General features: G+C 63.6%; 1 non-coding gene across 1 annotated transcript; it reads left to right on the top strand.

The window, feature by feature from the left end:
* The first annotated feature begins 100 nt into the window (after positions 1-100).
* Positions 101-173, top strand: TRNAR-UCG (transfer RNA arginine (anticodon UCG)). The gene has a single exon. It is a non-coding gene; the product is annotated as a tRNA-Arg (tRNA).
* The last annotated feature ends 7,432 nt before the right edge of the window (positions 174-7,605 follow it).

Raw genomic sequence — 7,605 nt, 5'->3', positions numbered from 1 at the left:
GTCCCGTCCCGTGCGTACCCATCCCCGCCCCCCGCCATTGCATGGGGCGGTCTGCCGGTGGTTGGCGCAATAGGGTGCGCGGGAAACACCCGTTAGAGGCGGCCGCGTGGCCTAATGGATAAGGCGTCTGACTTCGGATCAGAAGATTGCAGGTTCGAGTCCTGCCGCGGTCGGCGAGAGCAACGCAAAAAGGCTCGCTGTTTTGCTCCGACCGCGTGCGGGCACCGGCAGCTTTCCGGTGCCTCGGGTCACCCAATGCACGGGTAGCGTTTTTGTCGTTTTTTTAACCAAAAAAGGGTGGGAAAAGGCGGAGGGAAGCTGGGACCCATCGTGTGTGTAACACCGGTTAGTTGGGGCTGTCCCGGGTCGCAGCAGATGGGAGCAGGTCAGGGCGGTGTCACCCTGTTCCTGCGGGTGCACAAGCTCCATCCTGCTCCCTGGGGTGGCACCCACTGCCCTGCTCCCCATCCCCTGCTTCCTTCAGCCCCACAGCCACCCCCATGTTCATGTCAGGTGTCTATGGAGCTCCTTAGAGCCCAGCAGGAGCCGGGGCACCCACACGCACCCCAAAACCTCACGTCTTAAAGCTGCGAGGCCTCAAAGGCGGCTTGGAACGAGCAATGGGCTCCAGGGTCCCCTCGCCCAGCCCGTCTGGGGTGGCTGGTGTGTGGCTGCACAGATTGGAGCTGAGCATGAGGCGCGGGTGGGGACACCAGGAGTCCTCACTGCTGGGGCGTGTGACACGAGTGGGGGACATCTCGGCGAGTGAAGAGGCTGGAGAGCTCAGGGTGACCATAGAGTGCAAGGAAAGGCTTGTAAGGCCTTGGCATTGTAGGGTGCCGTGCCAAGCCGTGCCAGACCGAGCCGTTCCGAGCCGCCAGGTGTCGCTGCGGCCCCGCCGTTGCCGGTCGTACCGGGCCGGTTCCCACGGGGCCGGAGCCGTCGGAGAGCGGGTACCGCTCTGGGCCCATCCCGCTCGGCGCTCTCGCTGGGGTACCGGGCACTGTGGACACCCGAGACCCCTCTGGGCCCCTGCGGAGCTCCAAACCCGCGGTGCGCCCCCCGCTCCAATCCTGCACCCCCGAGGGGAGGGAGCTGTGTGGCCCGCTGTGCGACCCCCCTCACACACATCTCCTGTCCGTGCCCCTCTCTTCTCCAAAAAGCCTGCAGCAGCATGGGGAGTGAAGCAGCAGAAGGTACCCGGTGCCTGGAAGGATCCGACCCCACGGGGGCTTGATGTTTCCCGGTTCTTCCGCGGGCACGACGGGGAGGTGGGGGGTGCGCGGGGTGCGGAGCCGATGGAGAGGGATGTTCTGGGGCTGTGGGTGCTCAGGGCGGGAGAGAAGAGCCGTGAGCTGCGCTGGGGTGAAGCAGGGAAGTGGTTGGGGACCCTCTGTTACACAGTGGCTCTGGGGAAGGACCCGGCTGCGAGGAACTTGTTCTCCCCTCCGATGCGTTGTGTTAAAGCCGATCTCCTCTTATTTGGGGTCCTTAATCTACTTATTTTTATGGCGGTCGCAAAGAAATATTTTTAAAAAAAAAATCCAAAACGGCCGCATCAAAAAAATCCCTGCCCCTCAAGCGGGAAAAAAAAAATAAATTATCCCCGAAATTATTGTCCCCGCTTATTTCTGAAGCCCGCCCGGGCGGTAGCGCTCTGGGGAGGGTCGATGACAACGAGCCCCGCTGCTCTGCCCGCAGGCGGGACCGGGACGGGGCTGCCTGTACCTCACCCGGGTGCAGACAGGGAGGTTCGGCAAGGTGCAGCACCCCTATGAAAAAAAAAACATAAAAAAAACCCGAAATAAACCCCAAAACCCGCCGTTTCCTCAGGGCTGCTTGCAATGCATAAGTCGGGATGGGGTGAGTAGGGTCTTTTTTTTTCCCTAGGTTTTTTATCCGTCTGTCTGTCGGGAAAGCATCCCCATACCAGTACGACCCGTCGGGGTCGGATACGGGCGGTGGGACATGCGACTTCCCACTCCCCTCCTCCTTGGAGACTCCGCTCCCCGCCGATGCTGTCGGTAGGATAATGGGGCGGTGGGACTTTGTTTAACCTCGTTGCCCCCGGGGCCAGGGGTCAAGGGCTTCCTCTTCCCCCGGGGCACGGCGGAGAGGCCGCCGGTCGCAGCGGGAGGACAGCGGCGGGGAGCTGGGGGGCCGGCCACCGCCCCCCCCCTCCCCGCCGCGGCCCTCCCGGTGCGACCGGCGTGGGTCCCCGCAAACACCTTCACCCCCCGGCATCGAGAGTCTGGAGATGGCTCCGAGTGGGTGTTTTGGGGGAGAAGGGGGTGACCAAACATCACCCCGAGGCGAGCGGGGGAATGCGGAGAAGCATCCCCTGCCCTCCAGCATCCTCCAGCTCTGCCTTCCCCTCCCGGCTGGAGGAAGCCTATTTTAACGGGGTGCCGGTTTTAACGGGGTTTTAAACCCCCCTCCGCAGGCAGAGGTATCTCAGCCGCCCCTCCGCTCCGCAGGAGCCAAGAAACGGCAGAAACGGACAATTTTTATAGGTGACGTACGGGCTTACGTGGGAATCCGTGCCCAGCACCGCTCTTTCAGCCTTTTTTCTCCTGAAATAACACTTCCCTGTAGCTCGTACTCCCCTTTTCCAGCTCGCACCCCCTTTTCCAAGCTGGGGAGGGGGGGGAACCAGGAGGGGGAAAGGAAAAGGGAAAATAAAACCAGCCCCCTACATCCCGCTATTTTCCTGCTCGGGAGACGAGCCTCAGAGCTCCGAAAGTGAGCGATGGAGAGGGCGAGGGGAGGCAGACGGGAGCCAGCTCCAAGGTGGAGGGGTCGGGGATGGGATGGGTGCGGGGGGAAGGACCCTCCGTTTCGGGATGAAGGGAGAACCGGCGAGGGAAGGAGGCTGGCGGCATCGCGGGCACTCGAGGTAAGTCCCCCTCCTGCCCGCAGCGGTGGTACCGGAGCCCGTGAGCTGCCTGCGGTGCGGGGAGAGGATGATATGGGGGTGCAAAGGAGCCCGATCCTGGGGGGTACCCAGGCTCCGGGACTGCCCCATCCTCACCCCCGGGCCGGGGTTGCTTTGGCGGCTGCGGCTCCTGGGGAGATGAGTGCCGGTTATCCCGGCGCGGGGGCAGCAGGCAGCCCCTGCCCGCTCCCTCGGGGCTGGGCCGGGGTCCCCCCGGTCGGAGCAGCCCCACGGAGCGCGGTCCCAGCCCCCGGGACTCCTCCCGTGTGTGTCTCAATTCGCTCAGGCTTGACTTGGCAATAAGCTCTCTCAATAGGGTGACAATAGAGCCCCGGTGGGACCCGAACAAAGAATTTGAAAGTAGTTAAATTGCAGGACACGTCCATCGCCTGGGTGCTTGAATTAAAAAAAAAAAAAAAAATCGGAGAAAAGAAAAAAGGAGAGAGACTTTTCTTTGGGCTGGTGAGAAAATGCTCAGGGTAAAAGTTGGTTTGGCGTCTTCATTTCAGCGACAATGGAGCAGAGCTAATTCAATAGGAAACGCGGGGATTTTTTAATGAAAAGACCGCCAGGGTTACAGCGAAGTTAAGCTCTTGTGAATTAATTATTAGGGCAAATAAACTGGGGGGGGGGGAGGGAGCACTCGGGAGGGAGTGTTGCAATTTCTTAATATTCTCCTTTTCGTGTTTAACGACAATGCCATTAGGTTTTCGACTCTGGGTGAGCAAAAGGATTTCTTACACTCCCCGGGAAGAGGAGAAGACGCTTTTTTTTTTTTAAAAAAAAATGGTGTTACTTAATTGCTTTTAAAATAAAATACTGCGGAATTTGGCAACGAGCTCCGGTTTCTGCTGGCGGTGGCATTTGGGTTTATATTTCCTTTCGTGGCAACTCGCAGATTCAAAATGAAAATAACGGGGGAATTTAAAAACACGAATGTAAAGGCGAGGCGGCGTGTTCGGCTGTTGCAGATCTCTCGGGCTCGATCGGTTTATTTTTTTTTCCTACATAGAAAATAAAACCTGTCTGGGGATTCCTGGGTGTTCATCGGGGCGGCCAGAGACTCCCCAGAGCCGCTCCGGGGCATCGGTGGAGTGAATCGGAGGTAAAAACTAAGAGCCGGGTTACCCGCAGGAAGGAAAAGGAGAGGTCGGAAGCGGCGTAAAGGTGTGTCAGGAGGGGTTTGGGGGGGGCGGTGTTGGGGGGGCTGTTTTTGCCTTGCTGCAGAGGCTGCGGGCGAAGCAATAGGTGTGTAATTCTGTAAAGAAAAGAAGGAAGAGAGAAATGGAGGGGGAGCGGAGGAGGGAAGCGCAGGCGGTACCTGCCGTGCCCGCGCCCTGCTTCCAGCCCGCTGCGGTCTCCGGGGCTCGGCCTGGCCGTCGGGGCGGGGATGGCACGGCCCGGCTCGGCACGGCCCGGCTCCGGGAGGGACCCCCACTGCCAGGGTCGGGGCTGCAGCCCCGGAGCAGCCGGTGCCCTCTCCGGCTCTGCCTGACGGCTGAAGGTGGGCCGGGCCGGGCCGGGCCGTGCGGTGCCCGCGAGCCTCGGGGACGTTCAGCATTTGGACAGCGGTGCGGGGCCGGGCCGGGCCGGGCCGGGCCGGGGGAGCCGGGGGCGACGGAGAGGTGCCCGGGGCAGCGGAGGGCCGGGAGTCGCTGTAGCCCTTTTCTTGCTCACCCCGGGAATGGGGGGTCCTCGGGGGAATGGGGACACTGCCGAGGGGGTTCCCGGGCTGCGGGGGGGTCTGGTCCCGGCTCTCCCCCGCCCCCGGAGAAGGGCTCGCAGGGGCCGGGGGGCAGAGCGGGGTGCCCGGCGGGGCGCCCAGGTGAGCGGCGGCGGCCCCACGGGAGCGGGGGGCAGAGGGTCTCGGCGAGGGGGGGGGAACGGGGCACGGCCCCTCTCCCCCGCTCAGCCCCATCCTCGGGGGGTAATTAGGGGGTGAGGCGGAGGGGCTGCGCTTTCTGCTCGGCAGACCCTGCCAGCCACCAACCCCCGCCGCCACCGCCGCCTTCCTCCTGTCCTCCTCCTCTCCCCCTCCCTCCCCCGCCTCCTCCCCTCCCCCTCTCCCTCCTCCTCCTCCTCCTCCTCTCCGCCATGGTTGGAGTGAATAGGCGGCTGCCGGGCTGACGTCAGTGCGGGCAGAGCCTGCCGGCGGCGACAGCTCCCGGCCACCGACCAGAGCCGGCACCGGCAGCAGCCGGGAAGACGCAAGGAGCCGGGGCAGAGCCGCCCCCGCCGCCCCCGCTGGCCCGCGCCCGGGGCTGGGGGCTCTGGGGGTCGCTGCTCGAAGGGGGTCAGCCCTGCCCGCCCCTCTGCCCGCCTGCCCGGTGAGGGGGGGTGGCCCCCGCCGCCCGCTTCGCCCGGGGACCGGCGTCCTGCCCTCGGCACGGCTGCAAGAGTGAGTGTCGCGGCCGGGCATCGCCGCCTCGGCGGGGCGGCCCCGGGGAGGCGGGAGGGCGCGGGGGGACTTTTCCCTTGGGGGGACATACCGGCTGCCGGGAGGGAGGCAGGGAGGGAGGGGGGAGAAGGGGTTGGGTCCGTCCCCGCCGGGAAGTTGGGCGCCTCCGGGTGCGGCACCACGCGGGACCGGGACCGGGACCGGGATCGGCCCGCGCCGCTCCCTGGCCCCGGCCCACCCGTGGCGGGGGACGAACGGGAGGCACGGGGACGCGTTTGTTCCGGCAGCCTCTCCCCGACTGCCCGGGACGTTGCAGCTCGGCAGCGAGACCTGGGGCGGGCTGAGCCCCGACGGGGTGGCGGGGAGCCGGGGCCGAGAGCCGCCGGGGGGCTGCCGAGTTGCCCCCAAACGTCCCCGCTCGGCGGCCGGAGAGGTGGCACCGGACAAAACGCCTGGACAAGGCCAAGCCTCCCGGGGGCACCCAGGCTTTAGGCCGCCGGAGAAATCCCGGGCTCCCGGGGAAGTTCTTCCTCCCGGTGCAGCGGGGGCTGCTGCCGGTCCTCGTTTCGCGGCGGGGGGGCACCGGGGCGCCCCACTCCCCTGCCCGGATTTACCGCCGAGGAGCAGCAGCGAGGCCGCCGCTGCCCGTGCCCCGATCCGCCACCGGCTTCTGGTGCTGGAGGATTTATTTTATTTTTTCATTTGCTGTACCTTTTTTCTCTGCTTCTTTAAAAAAAAAGATTTTGTTTTATTCCATCCTTTTTTCCTATTTTATTTCTTTCTTTTTGTCCTTTTCTTTTTTTTTTTGCTTTTCCATTTTTTCTCCCATTCATTCTTCCCCTCTGCTCCTTCCCTTCCTGCGAACGCTTATTTCCTTGGGGTTTGGTTTCTTTTTTTCTCTCCCCCCCATCTCCCTGGAAGTGAAACGCATTTTAGGCCTCAGCCTTAAGGAAACCCGAATCATAGCAGTGCAGGTGGCCTGAGAACCTGCACCTGGCTGGATCCCCTCGACGTGCCTCCACCCCCGACCCTCGGCCGGGCAGCACCTCGCCCCGCCGAGCGAGGAGGCTCCGTGACCGTCCCCGCCTGGGTCCCGGTCCCCGACGGCCGGAGAGAAAAAAAGAGCAACCAGGGGCTGGGATGCCGCTGCTTTTCCTTTTCAGCACCGGGGCTTGCTCAGAGGCGGCTTTTAATTGCTAAACAAAGCAACGCGTTTCCTTCACGCCCGTCGGGAGCTGCCGCTTCTGTGCGAAGCCCCGAGTGTGGGAGGAAAAAAAAAAAACAAAACCAAACCAACAAACCAAAAACAATTAAGAGAAGATGCAGCTCGAGGCGGCGAGGCGCGGGGGGTTACTCCAGGTTGGCTAAAAATAACTTCTCCTAATTAAAGAAAAGTGACGTCAGACGTGCAGGACGTAGGAGAGGGGAAGGCAGCGGACTCGTTACAGGGCGATCACGTTAAATAATTCGGGGGCGGCCCGGTGACCGGGCGGGCGCTGGGCAAGGGGGCTCTTCCGAGGAGCGGCCGGCGGGGCCGCCCTCTCTGCCCGGTGCCGGGGTCACCCCAGGAGGGAGCGGGCAGCTGGGGCCGTGCCACCGCGGCTGGGCGCGGAAAGTCCGCGGGCGCGGCGGGGCCGGCGGGCGGTGCAGCACCATGGCCAGAGCCGCGCCGGCCCCGCCGCCCCTCCCCGTCCCGTCGGGCCGCCCGCAGCCGCCAGTTGATTTCTCTCGTGAGTGCGTGCGATGGAGGGTCCCACGGTCCCCGTGGGCGGCCCAGCGGAGGCAGGACGCGGGCTGGCTCCTGGAGCTGCCCGCTGCTGCCGCCGGAGCCCGGGTAGCCCCCGCCGATCCCTCCCAGGCTGCTCGCTGGTGCTTCGCGCTGTGCCAAGGAGCCATTTTGTACGTATCTTGCTAAAATTGCGCCAACCATCCCCTCCAAATCCATCCCCAAAACCCCCCAAAAAACAAAATAGCAATAACAAAAAAAATTCCAACACCTAAAAAAATCCCCAAACGCCCCAAGCGCAAGATGCAATTTTCTCCCAGGTGCTGGGGCTCTGCCTGCACAGCGCGGATGGAGGCTGGGGCTCCGAGCAGAGCAAGGCGTTGCCGAAAAGGAGCAGGGGAAAAAAAATATATGTTATATATATATTTCTGTCAAGAAAATCGCCTCCTTTTCCCGGCGGAGAGAGGGGACCCCGGCCCCGAGCAGCCCGGCGAGGCGCGGTGCCTCACCCGCAGCATCCTCGCCCGAGCGACACGGCGGCCCCGG

The sequence above is a fragment of the Nyctibius grandis genome, chromosome 11 (assembly GCF_013368605.1).
Source record: "Nyctibius grandis isolate bNycGra1 chromosome 11, bNycGra1.pri, whole genome shotgun sequence".
Lineage (NCBI taxonomy): Eukaryota > Metazoa > Chordata > Aves > Nyctibiiformes > Nyctibiidae > Nyctibius > Nyctibius grandis.
Note: the sequence above shows the minus strand (reverse complement) of the source record. Positions and strands in the feature narration are given on the sequence as shown.